Source organism: Rattus norvegicus, chromosome 6 (assembly GCF_036323735.1).
Source record: "Rattus norvegicus strain BN/NHsdMcwi chromosome 6, GRCr8, whole genome shotgun sequence".
Lineage (NCBI taxonomy): Eukaryota > Metazoa > Chordata > Mammalia > Rodentia > Muridae > Rattus > Rattus norvegicus.
The window spans coordinates 14,908,733-14,922,952 of NC_086024.1; the positions used below are offsets into that span (position 1 = coordinate 14,908,733).

General features: G+C 43.3%; 1 long non-coding RNA gene across 1 annotated transcript; it reads right to left on the bottom strand.

The window, feature by feature from the left end:
* Positions 1-7,181: 7,181 nt before the first annotated feature.
* Positions 7,182-11,982, bottom strand: LOC134479273 (uncharacterized). The gene is made up of 2 exons (XR_010052402.1): positions 11,834-11,982; positions 7,182-11,657 (listed from the first exon to the last, which is right to left on the bottom strand). It is a non-coding gene; the product is annotated as an uncharacterized LOC134479273 (long non-coding RNA).
* Positions 11,983-14,220: the final 2,238 nt, after the last annotated feature.

Below are 14,220 nucleotides of genomic sequence, written 5' to 3' on the forward strand. Positions count from 1 at the left end.
AAAGAAAGAGAAAGGCCTGCTGGAGTTGGGTTCTAAGCCCAAGAACAGGATAGGTGATAGTTTCTGGACTTAGGCTCCTGGATGTTTGAGATTTGGTCTGTTCTTTGACTTTCCTGGATGTTCAGAAACTGCTAGATAATTCCCTGTGCACACCCAGAGGCCTTGCATGATGGGCGAAGGGCTGGAGGGCTGAGGGAACATCTCCACCATTCCTCACCTGTACTTTCTCCTCTTCATTGTCTCTGCTCTTCCTTGACTGCGAGGCCAGAGGGCAGCTCACATGTCAAGTCGCCCTTACATAATCCTGTAAGTACTTGTGATCAGAGAGGAAAATCTCCAGTGGTCTTCACTCAGTGTCTTTGGATTGAAAAAGAAATATTTGTTTTAGTCGTAGATTCTAAAATGCAACCTAGGGCTACTATTCCCTGTAAGGTGTCCCATGTAGAGGCAGGATAGGGTGCTAAGGCATTGGGTGCTAGTGCGGTTGTGGGCGTTCTGTTTGGAGTGACAAACCCCCCAGGGCAGGATTATTTCCCCTGATCTACTTAGCTCAGCATCAGTCAGTTTCCACCAAATCCCCTCGAACAACTTGTGTAGAAATGAGCTGAGGCTTTCAGGTTGTGAGGCAAAGCCCAACTCCTCCTTCGAAGAAGAGTAGAGCTTTCAAAGAAAGACTGAACCCAAACCTTCATGGATCTGCCTTGCATTCCAACTCCCTTGAAACCACACACACACACACACACACACACATACACCATACACACCACACACACACCATACACACCACACACACACCATACACACCACACACACACACACCATACACACCACACACACACACACCATACACACCACACACACCACACACACACACACCATACACACCACACATACACATACACCATACACACCACACACACGCATACCATACACAATACACACCACACACACACGCACACCATACACAATACACACCACACACACACATACACCATACACCACACACACACGTACACCATACACACCATACATACACACATACACACCACACACACACACTATACACACCATTCACACCACACACACACACCATACACCACACACACACACATACACCATACACACCATACATACACACATACACACACCACACACACACATACCATACATACCCCCAAACCCACAAATATACCATACACACATACCACAACACACATCACACACACACATCACATACCACACATACACTACACATACCATACACATACATATATACATCACTCACAACCCCCAAAACAACAACCTTTCTTTTCTTTTTTTTTATTAACTATTTTATTTACTTACATTTCAAATGTTGTCCCCCTTCCCTGTCTTCCCTCTGCAAACCCTCATCCCATCCCCCTGCCCCTTTGCCTCTAAGATGGTGCTCCCACACCTACCCACCCCCTCATGCCTCTAGCGTTCTCTATGCTGGACAACAAGCCTCCACAGGACCAAGGATGCCAGACAAGGCAGTCCTGGGCTACATATGTAGCTGGAGCCATGGACCCACCCACGTATAACCTTTGGTTGATGGTTTCATCCCTGGGAGCTCTGTGGAGTCCAGTTAGTTGATATTGAGCAACAACCTTTTATTATCAGAGTGGCATGCACTCAAGTATCTGCTCTGTGCCTGTATCATGTTTGACATTAATGATTAGGCTCAGCTGCCAAGGACCAGCCTCGGCTAGGTCTGGGCTCCTGAGATGGGTGTCTGGGAGCAGTGAAAACAAATGACTCAAAGTCAAATCGTGGGCCAAGCTGATCTCTTGCATTCTCTCTCTGTGTCTGTCTGTCTTGCATTCTCTCTGTGTGTCTGTCTGTCTGTCTCTCTCTTCTCTCTCTCTCTCTCTGTCTGTCTGTCTGTCTGTCTCTGTGTGTGTGTGTGTGTGTGTGTGTGTGTTCTTTTTCTCTGTATGTGGTGTGGTGTCTGTATTTTCTCTCTTTCTCTGTGTGTGTTCTTTTTCTGTGTGCATGTTCTCTCTCTCTCCCTCTCCCTCTCTCCCTCCATTCTCTCTCTCTCTCTCTCTCTCTCCCTCTCTCTCTCTCTCATTGTGTGTGTGTGTGTGTGTGTGTGTGTGTGTGTTCTTTTTCTCTGTATGTGGTGTGGTGTCTGTATTTTCTCTCTTTCTCTGTATGTGTTCTTTTTCTGTGTGCATGTTCTCTCTCTCTCTCTCTCTCTCTCTCTCTCTCTCATTGTGTGTGTGTGTGTGTGTGTGTACGTATTCTGCTCTGCTCTAGGCAGAGCTTTCTTGCTTGCTATTCTGAAAACTCTCTGGTTGAGACAATTCTCTCTGCTGGTAAAAATCCTAAAAGCTCTCTGGAGAGCTCAGGGGTTTTCCTGCTAAAGTCAGAAAGGCTGCTATGAAAAAGTTCTTGGGTCTCCTGATAGCATCTGGTAACCCCAGCTCCTTCATTCTTAAGCAACAGCAAGCACACATTTTCTTTTAACATTGCAAAAAACTTCAGAGATTTGCCTGCCTCTGTTGAGCACAAACAATAAGCTAGCTGGGTGAGCCCCATGTCCTGAAATTACCGTTTTTACTACACCTGGACCTAAATTCAGATGACCTTGAACTCAGGAATCAGTCTGAATTTGTCTTTGTATCTTTCTGACAAGCTGGCTCATAGGGCAGCTACCTCTGTTCCTTTAAATTTGTGAAGCCACTCATATAATTTATATTGCATTCTAATTTCTTGAGAAATTATGTGCTTTTGAATCTATGTTTTTAGAGTTCTTTCCCACAGTCTTAAGGGCTGTCCTGTAGGTCCTAACGCTCACCACTTTGCTGAGACATAGCTATACTTCGTTTCCTGACTCATGCTGTCTCTGATTGTCACGGAGTCATTAACATTAACAGTGAGGACATTACTCAGAGGAATGAGAAATATGTACATTAATATACAGAAAAGCCTAAGGCCACAGCAGCCCTCGACACTCATAGAGGCCCATGTCTACTGGCCCTGTCCCAGAGGCAGGAACCATGTCATTCTGTCCGCACCAAAGTCATGCTGTACCTGGCACTCAGTGAACATACAGTCACATAAGGGAGGCAGAGGCTCAAATCTGACATCAAAATAGAAGGTGGGGGGCTGGAGAGATGGCTCAGTGGTTAAGAGCACTGACTGTTCTTCCAGAGGTCCTGAGTTCAATTCCCAGCAACCACATGGTGGCTCACAACCATCTGTAATGGGATCTGATGCCCTCTTCTGGTGTGTGTGTGAAGACAGCAACCATGTTCTCACATACATAAAATAAATAAATCTTTAAAACAAAAGACCAAAACAGAAGGTGATACGGGCATGAGAAATAATGAGTGAGACCAGATCCGGGAAATCACAACAAGGAATCCTATTTCACAGAGGGGAGCAGGCAGAGGTCACCAGCAACGTAAAAAATGCCATCTTTCTGTGTCTGGATCAGAGGACTCCATGAGGACCTCTCAGCCCGTTCTCTGCCATGGTACCTTCTGTCCATCAACAGGTCACCCAAGCTACTGACATCTCAGTACCAGCCACTCAGGATGGGAAGACAAAGATCATCTGTCCTTGCAGTTGATGTAGTCCTAGTCATGGTGACCAGTCACTCTAACGCAGGAGATGCTGCCTGGAGGGATCATGCTACATCAGAGTCTAGGATGAAAACTGATTGCTACACAGGGCTCTATTTTAGGGCCAAAGTCTCCATTAGAGCATTGAGAGACTCTGATCAAGTCACCACACCTCCGAGTTTCACATTCTTCACCTGAAGTGACATTAATAACAGCGCTTGTCTCGCAGGCTTGTTCTGAGAAGCTAATGGAGCAGCCAGGCCTTGGTAACCCATGAAGTGTCATGTAAATGTGAATTATCATTCACTATAAAGTGATTATTGTTTGGCAGTTTCTCAAAAGTTAAACATAGAATTACCATATGATCGAGTAATTTCACTCCTGGTACACTCAAAAGAATTGAAAATGTATTTTCGACAGATACTTGTGTATCAGTGTTCATAGCAGTATGGCTCATAATAGGTAAAAGCAAAAATAACCCCGTGTCAAGTGAATGAGCCCGTGGTATGTACATACCATGGGATGCCGTTCAGTTTTAAGCAAGAATAAAAATTTGATATATGGCGCACACGGCTGAACCTTGAAATGCTAGGTGAAATACTCCAGACATCCAGGCGCACGCAGAAGGGAAACTGTGTTCAGATTCCACACAGGGAAGCCACGGAGAGCAGACACATTCTTAGCGAAAGAGCACAGTCAGATGGAGATTGCTAGGAGGAGTTAGTGTCTAACAGGCACTGGGCTACGAAGCTCTAGGCTAGGAGAAAGTAAGTGGAGCAGGTCCATCATGAACTCTCACCTGGACAAGCTCTGGGCTATGAAGGAAGGTGGAGTCACTGTTGAAAACAAATCCAGATGAAGGAGTTGGAGGAACAGTAGATGGAGAAGAACCAGAACTGTCAACAAAGGTGTAGAGGAAATGGTCAAGGTCAATGGAACGAGGGTATAGGTTAGGAAAGTATAAAGAAAATATTCTTCAGACCCTGGATAAGTCATACAGAGAGGTTAAATATGGAGAGGGACCTACACATGTTAGGCTGAATCCAATCCAAGATGGCTGCCACACCAAGCAGAGGCAATCGTGGTGATTCCAGGTTCTTTCTAAAAACCCGAAATGCAATGCCTTGCGTCTATTCTTCTACCTCACAATACTCTTCTTGTACTCAGTCATCTTTGGCTACTTTATTCAGCTTTCTACTGCTGTGACAACGTACTAGAAAAAATAATTTTTTTTTTTGGTTCTTTTTTTCGGAGCTGGGGACCGAACCCAGGGCCTTGCGCTTCCTAGGTAAGTGCTCTACCACTGAGCTAAATCCCCAGCCCCAAGAGTTCTACAACTTCATCTGAAAGCTGCAAGTTGAATATTCACTTTCAGGCAGCTAAGGTAAGGGCCTAAAGTCCATGCACACAATGACACACCTACTCCAACAAGGCCGCACCTCCTAAAGGGTGACTCCCTGGGCCAAGGATATACAAACCATCATACCTCCCTTCTAGCCTACCACCCTCCAGAGGTAGTGGGAAGAAAAGATTAATAGGGCAAAAGGGGACATAGACCTATTTAGAAATAGTTCTTTGGGGTGATTGCAATCTACGTAGTCAGAATACCAGCAGTACAGTTCTCACAAATCAGCTGCAATAACTCTATACACTCACAATCACTATTTGATCCAGAAGAAACTGCAAGACTCTGCCAATTGGACGGAGTCTGAGTGGTAAGAAGTCGCTGGAGTATCATGAGAAGTTCTTGGGTGCATTTCTCTCTGCAAAGTCGAGACAAATGATGATCAGCAAAGAAGGCAAAGCGATCCTATGCTGCATCATCCACTGTCTGTTGGGTTATAGTTATAGTCTTTCCAAACATCACATGCTCTCTCAAGCATCCACTCTAACAAAACGTCCCATGCCCTTTTTTCAGGCAGCTTCCATAAAAGCACCACAAGTCTGTTCTCAGCAAAAACATCCTCTCATAAGAGTTTCCAGAAAAACATCACATGACACAACTGAATCGCCAAAGAAACCAGAAATTTCCACTTCACTTAGGTGTGAGCACAATGGCCCTGTGTATATCTTGGGACACGTGATGGACCTGATCTGTCCAGTTTCTGAGAGCTGCATGTATCATCCTTCCTACTAGCTGAATTCATTCTAAAATGGTCTCTTAGGCAACCATGCCTTCCTTTGCCCTAGCTCTTCAAGACAAACCACAAGGTCTTCAAGTCTTTCTGTTCTGCTTTTTGTTCCTGACAGTCACTGCGAATCTGGCTAAAAGCAATTGTCAATTATCATGCCATGCTACCTTGAAATTTTCTCTGCCAGATTAACTAATCTATCACCTTGAAACTCAGCCTGATACAAAGTATTCGGACATGGAGAAAGAAAGAAACAAGGAAACAAAGAAAGAAACAAAGAAAGAAACAAGCAACCTATTGATCTCTAGTCCATACCAGTCCAGGCTTCAGTTCTATCGGAAGTCACAATGATGCCATTCCTACTCTGATCTTCTGAGGCCCCACCAAGTCACATACCAGATTCCACTTAAACAATCTTTTTCTAGTCTTTGTCTTCAAACTCCTTCTTCAACTAATTTCCAAATGTTTCTAAACCACATTGTCAGGCACTGCCACAACCCCACTTTCTATGGCTGTAACAAAATAGCTGAGAAAAACCAATCAAAGGAGAGAAGACTCATTCTGGCTTATAGCTTCAGCCATGGTCACTTGGGTCCATTATTTCTGGACCTGTGGAGATGAAAATATCATTTCATGTGGCATGCAGAGGAACCAAGATGCCCACCTCATGAAAGCAGGAAAGAGAGAGAAGCAGGAGGGGCTGGGAATAAAAATGTCCACTTCTGGAGCCTTCCCTAGTAACCTACTTCCTTCAACTGGGGAGCTTCTATTGGCTTCCTGAAATGCCATCAAATTAGTTCAGTAGACACTTTGCTGACTCTGAGCACTCATGATCCAACTGCCTTCCCCAAAGTCCATCTCGACACGAGTGCACCGGGGTCAAGCCTCAGTGCATGAGTTTTGGTGCAGAATTCAGATCCATCCCGTAACACTGGGCAAGACACCAGAGGCACTCTCAGTTCCTGAGGGCAAAGACTCAGGCTCCCGTGCCACAGAGAAAAACCAGTTTTCCTTGAATTCAAGGTCAATTTCATAACATTATAAATTCAACAAAGCCAGCTTTCCTTATCTCCTGCTGAGACCCTCAAGGCTCTCCCTCTGCCTCTCAAGACAGGAGCTGCTCTCAGGAAGTTTGCTCCTTTTTTGTGAAGTGCAACTCCCCGTGTTCTTTTTCTCCAAAGGAAGGCATTTGTATTTCGACTAGATCTGCTGCAGAAATAACCCCAAGATCAGGGAATAGGCTGAGGAGGAGTCTAGAGACAAGTGTGGTGCCTCTGGCTCTCCTGCAGTCACTTCAACCTGTGAGGCCCTCTCCTGATAACAGTCACCTCTTGCTACTCCCACTATACTCGCCTTTTCTTTTACTATCAGACATTGGCTATACATGAGGCTTTTCTTTTAATAATAAGACATCTTGATAGCAAATAGAAATTTTTCTACACACAGAGATCAAGCGAGATGACAGTGGATTAACATTTTAATTAAACACAGCAGTTCTAATCAGTTTTATCATTACGAAACTACCCAACATTTTGACATATTTCAGGTATAAATTGATAGTTCCAGTCTGATGGCAAATTGAAATAATTTTTCTGGTGATATTTGTAAGTGTTTCGTGGCAGCCAGATGGTATTCAACATCAGAGTTACGGATTCTAGACAGACCCATTCAAAATAGTAGTTCTCCAATCTTCCTTCCTCCACAGGCAGGCTTCAGGATGAACTCTCCAGAAGTTATACACACTGTGATGGAGTAATATGGTGTTTTATGCTTTGCAAGACTCATACCCAAAGGTAGCTTGTCTTCCTTGGTAGGACGTCATATAGTTCCTTCTCTGGTTGAAAGGTGCAGCAAGCAGGAGTGTCGTGAGGTTTCCTTGTTGTTTTTGTTTTGTATTGGTTTGGTTTGTTTGCTTTGCTTTGTCTGGTCTCAGCAATTATCAGTTGTCTGAGCTTGGAGGGCGGGACAGCATCACAAGACTACTGATCCTCTCAGACCCAGTTGAAGGAAGTTGTTCCTACCAGATGGAGGGAGTTGAGGTTCAGAGAGTTAGGCACTTGCACAGGAGTCATGGCTGGAACTCACAGTAGTCAAGTTCTTTCCTCTTCAAATGACTCAAAGCACAAAGTTCATGACAAAGAGGGTAAGTATTTTTCCCCTATATGCTGGGCCAAAGAAGACCCTTCACTGTGACCATCAAAAGCAGCAGGCACTAACCTAACAGAGGCAAGGTCTTTGTCACTTTCCCCTGTATCATCCCTGTCCACAGCTGTCGCCGCCCATTCATCATCAAAGCACACATCGACAATACATAGCAATAGACCATGTTTTCTGTTACACTAAATTTAATTTATATTTTCTTAATGTTAATATTACTATTGGTTTCCTGAGGTCTCACGTAGCTGAGCCAGCCTTGAGCTCCTGATCCTCTTGAATCTACCCCCTTCTTAAATGCTAAGAGTATAGTATGTATCACCACACCCAGTATAAGCCCCCCTTAATCTATTTAAGCTAAGCTAAGTATACTCTTAGTCCCAGTACCTTTAATAGTTCAATATAATATGTAACCATCTATCTTAAAGTCCTTTAAGAATCCTGAATAACTTTTCTAACCACATTAAGCAATCAGCACTTTTTAAGGAAGCTTCCCTGTCCTTTCTAGTCATATAAACTAAAACTTTCCAAAACACACACACACACACACACACACACACACACACACACACACAAGTGTCACAGTAAAATAACACACCTACCCAAATACAGTAAATGGCCATCAAAGAAAGTGTGTTTGAACCAACTTCAACTCAGAGGCTGCACGTTTTGAAAACTTTGGAACGCATCAGAGGAAATAAAATCACCCTGAGAAAACTAGCCCAGTAAATATTCCAAGCCCTTTGTAGTCTAATTATACTGCTATTGTTGCTGAGAAATGTTTAGCAATCCCATGATGGTTCAGGATGATAAAAGTCTGAAGCTGAATGATGTTTACGGATAAAAATCAAGAACTGTTCCCCGACTAAAGTTGTCTGATGCCTTTATTTAGCACATGTTTTACCTCTCAAAAAATTTTTTTATTTTGTTTATTTTTTTTCCTGGAGACTTTAACAGTCTATTTTTATTTTTTAAATTCCTAACAGGTCTCAGCTTCGTGCCACACTTGTAACACTGTGCACTAAATGTTTGTTGAGTGAATAGCAGTATTTTTTTTCCTTGCAAAGACCTATGTGTGATTCTGAAAATGAGAGAAATTCTTACTAAAAAGAAGAGCATGTGCACAGTTTTGTGCACACACTAAGCACCACTCGATCCCATACTTGAAAATAGTTAATTCTGCACCATGTAAGTTTGCTTCAATTTAAAAAAGCCGAACAAATAATATTTCATGCAGAGTATAAGCAACCTGTCCCTAAAAGTCAATACGACACATTCTTACATTTTTATATCAGCTATAAAGTACAAGAGTGTAAGAACATTTTTATGAGTAGAACGTTCCTTTTAAAATCATTACTAAATAGATAGATAAGGTTGCAAGAGAATCGTGAGGCGACATTGAAATACTTCTAGTCCTGAGGTCTTTCAGAGAAACATTTTACAGGGTTTTTCCGGACTCCGCCTGCTGCTTCATGTTGGGGTTCCCCAGTCCCTACTGGGACGAGTGCATGGATGGAGCCCCATCTCAGTAAAGTTCCATCTATTTCCCATCAAGAACATGATGTGTTGGAAGACACATCCTTACACCTCCAGCTTTCATCAGTTTAAAATCCAAGGTGGCATTTCTGAGGACCACATACTTAGAATTTTCAAAACAAGATTTTCCCTCCTTTTATAACAATGTGAAGACAAGTTGTTTTATTTTTTTAGGCAATAAAGAAAAAGAAAAACCCTTTAAATATAAATGTAATTTCTTCCGTTTGAAGACATCCTTTTCTTTTCTGACTACCAATAGCCCTTTAGTTCTACACCAAGAGGCCATCTGTGGAGGTGGATGGTCTGTGAACACCAGGCGTAGTTTTCAAGCCAGGGATATTTTAAATTGAAAAAGACAAACGACTGCACAATTGTCCTGACAAAGTGAACACATTCTGAGAAGGCTGTAGATTGGGATCTGTATCAAACATTCCTTTCTGTTTTCTGATAAATCCCACTGGGATGGCTGGGGACGAGTCCGGCCTCTCTCTCTCTCCCTCTCTCCCGTTTGCTTGCTCATTAGGTCTTTAAAGGTAAATGCAAATCCTAAATTCCTCATTAGCCCATCTTAGAAAGTAACTCAGATGTTTCTAATTTCTCCTCTGATTTATCAGACCGGTCTCTGATAACTTTTGAAAGCAGTCTATTCAAGAGTCTCAAAGACAAAGGCCTCCGTATGGAAATAAAGAGAAGTCCTCACACAAGCAGTGGAGGGGAACACACAGAGAAGTTTGGTAACTGTTGCTTCAGAATTACTTCGAGTTCTGTTCAAACCAATAGACACATTACACTGAAAATGTTTTATTCAAAAGGTCTCCGACGGAATCTAAAAAAAATAACCAAGGGCCCCTGTTACAGTTCAGGCGCCTGGTAAGCTAAAACAAATCAACAACCCTATGTAAGCTTTCCTTCAGAAGACAACAGGGGGAGGAAGATTGAGGGGAATCCAAGCTGAATAAATCACACATGGTCCTTAGCTCTGGAGAATTCTCTCACTCTGGGACTACAGCTCTCCCTGCCTGTTTTAAAATCTTTCTAACACTACTTTTGCTGTTGTTGTTGTTGTTGTTGTTGTTGTTGTTGTTGTTGTTGTTGTTGCTGTGTGCTTGTTTGCTTCCTGTCTTCACATCAATATTAACTAATCTGGGATCGTCTCAGAATGTCTCCCCATGACTGGGTGATTTAAAAAAGAATTCTATTTATCCAAATCATTATGACAATGTTACTTTTTCTCAAAAGGAGCAGGGAAAGGGCAGGAAGGGACAGAAAGGTAGGTGAGTTTTTGTGTAAAATATGACCCTATCTTATAAACAAATCCCCCCCCCCCAAAAACACCCTCCAGGAGATCTGCTAGTAAAGGCACCCCCAACTCTTCACTTTCTCATTTCCTTGATAGAAACAGAAAAAGAAAAGTGGCAGCACCAGAGAGGACATCTACAGACCCTCTTGGGTGCTCTCCTTCTGCTCCTGCCTTGGGCAAAGGACGTGTTGGGGGGAGGTGGCAACTGGCAAGGTACACCTGAGCACTTTCCAGATGTGTTCGGAGCCACTGGGTCACAATCTGGGCATTGAAACTAGTCTGTCTTCAGAAAGACTGCAGTTCCACGTGCCCTAGAATTTCCCCCATGCATCCTAGAATCTCCCATGCACCCCAAAATTCCACTGTATGTCTTTTTAAGTCCTCAGTACTTGGGGACCTCCAAGTTTGGGAGGAGGGGGAGGCTCTTTCCCAGGAAAGGCAATTACAGTTTACTATAAGGATCCACAGGAAGTGAACCTTCATGGTGATGGGGTGGTCTAGGGGATGTGAATTTGGTTTGTTTTTCTCAGAACAAACTGAGAGAAAAAACAGCCCGGATCATCTAGAAGGCCTTCTAAGGAGGGCAGTGTCCCTGGGGAAGAAAACATTTGGGCAGCTCCATTTGAAGACTCACACACAGGGTCTACTGAGAAGCCAGCTCCATCCTCTCTCAAAAGGGCTTCTGCACAAATGTTTCCTATCGGCGTCCACAAAGGTTCACAGGCACCTCCGGTCAGAGAACATTGTCTCCCCTCTACCTGGTCGGCACTGGGCTGGTCCTCTAATATGAACATGGAAAGGAACTCGGATGGAGGGACAAGGCGCTGGAAAGGGCAGCCGTCCTCTGGCTCCAAGGACCGCCTCTTTGCTTTCTGGAGACAGCTTTATGCTCCTTCCACCTGGTTCCCCGCGGGGAGTCCTGGCCCTCCTTTGGGGGTCTGTTGACTAATGAAACAGTGGGAGAAAGCACAGGTCAGCCATCAAGCAAATAATAAACATATTTGCGTTGCACGTCTGTTAAGCCTGTTTAATGGGTCGTCCTTACATGTAAATGGGTTTCCTACCCCAGCCCCCATCGCTCCACCTGTATCAACAACAATGCCTCCGCACAATTATCTTACCTTAATGAACTTAATCTTTAATTTCCCAGCTTGGCCCTGGTCCTCAGCCTCCTAACAAAGGAAGTGGAACTGTTTGAGTCCCTGTGAGCCGCCTTCTTCCAACAGCTAGGGAAACTTTAGCCACGACAAGGATTTTTGCCCCTTGTGGAACTGTCAAAAGCAATAAATATTTTTCTTTTTATTCCATCATTAGACCCTCCTAAGAATGCCTCCCTATTGTCCACTGTAATTCCCAGAGCTCTCTGGGCAGGGGCGTTATTGTGGAAAATGAATCCTGAAGTGTTAACAATCCTGCCAAAGCGGCTACACTTTTTTTTTTTCTTTCTGAGGGCGTAACGGTTAGGAATGTGTCGCCTCACCATAGCCTGCTCAGCGAAAAGAGCACTTGTGTTTTTTAACACTGGTCTTTGAGAAGGATGCTCAAGTTAAAGCATTGTGGCCACTGTAAATAGATGCACTCAGCAGAATAGAGCTTCTCCATTCTTAATTAGGGAAGTAACTCTAGAAAGACAGGACGTCACTTGCTAGGCTGTGCGTATTGTTGAGTTTGTGCCGGCCTCCACAATGTGAGGTAATTGGAGTTGTACCTTTTAGAAAGCTGCTAATTTCACATAGGAAGTGCTAACAAGACCTTTCTGGGCCATGTTTTCCTTCTTCCTTTTTAAGGAAGTTACAGACCTTCAGTAGTGGGAATGGCTGAGCCCTGGCCTGGCGCGGAAACAGCAGTAATGAACCACTTCAGCCCACAGTTAGAAAAAGAAGGCCTCATTTTGGAGTCCTGAGAATACTAGGCGCAACAAAAGGTTCTGTTTAAGCCTGTTATCCAGGACATTCTTACAGGCTACACAGCTCTCCCTGCAATGACCCTCTTCAAACAAGTGCCTCAGGTTTGAGCAGATAGAAACACCCAACTTTCCGGGCTTGGAGTTATAGTTTTCTTTACAAAGCCATTTATATAATGTAAGCTGCAATTAGCATGGGACAGAGCGAAGAGATTTAGGCTGGGAAGTTCTTTTAACAAAAGATAGAAATTAGTGGAATAAGTAACAGTTAAATATCAGCTTCAGATAACTAGTTGAAAAGACCTTTTAAATCATTTACTAATAAAAAAATAAAATAAAATGATTTTGCTGCAGACCTTGTTCTGCCCGAGGTATGGTCTTTTAAATCACTGAACTGATTAATCTTACTAATTTTAAATTATCCAGCAAGAATGGATCAGAGGGGGGAAAAGTCCCCACACACCCCCCCAATGAAAAGCACCGTAGCTTTTAAGCCTGACAATTTCATCAAAATGTCCATAGGACTTACATAAAAAATTCAAACCATAATGAAATAAATTGCTACCTACATTATGAAAAGTCTGCAGAAGCTTTTTATAGACTTGAAATGCAGAAGTTATATAAACTGAGCAGTAAAAAGAATTAGAAATTGACCTTTACAGATCAAGGGCTAAAATTAACAGTCTTCAGGGGGAGAAAAAAAAATCCCAGTTCACAATGGCTTTTAATGCCACTTTCTCCTCACATTCATTTATCTAATAACCGTGGCAAGGTTAGGATAAACAATGAGCCGTATGTTTTCACATTATCCACCTTTTGTGTCGTCCATATGAATTTCTAAAACACTTAAGAGAATAGATACATAAACCTGTGACCTTCAAATGAGCTTTTTGATACTCTCAACATTTTGAATAAAAAGATCAGAAAATGGAACCACTTTTACACAGTAATGAATTCTGATCTGTTGGGTAAACAAGGCTAAATTTTAAAACAGAGACCTGACATTTGTATGGCTCAAGAAGCCATTCTGTTCTCTTGGGGGTGGGCAGAGGAGGGAGGCGACATTGTCAGGACTTTTACTACCGTAAGCTAAATAATGACCAAATCTACAATTCACATAAAAAGAGAGAGAGAAAGAGAGAAAGAGAGAGGAAGAAAGAGAGGAAAACCCATTTGGCCTCGTTCAACAGAGAGCCACCATTTCCAAGACAAGGGCAACAAAAATGCCCAATTTTTATGACAATTTTCCCCCACCTCTCGAACAATTGATCCACCTCACAAAAAAAAAAAAGGTTGGGGGAAGGCTGATGGAGGAGGTCCAGGCCGCCATTGTGGAGCTAACACGTATTGACGGGAGCTCCAAGGGCCTCCAAAAGTTACTCCAATTTCCGTCGAGCTTTTGTACATCCCTTGTCCTGTCTGAAAGGCTCAGTTAGGTATTGTTGCAAAAAAAGTCTGCATCCACATTTGTTCCCTCTAATTCATACTCGGCATTGTGAAGTTTTGCTATTCAGGGTCTGATTGGACAACAGCCCTGACAATGGCCAAGCGATTAGTCGCTCAGCGTGGGCTGGGGTTGTGGGTATAAACCTAGGGATGGGGCTG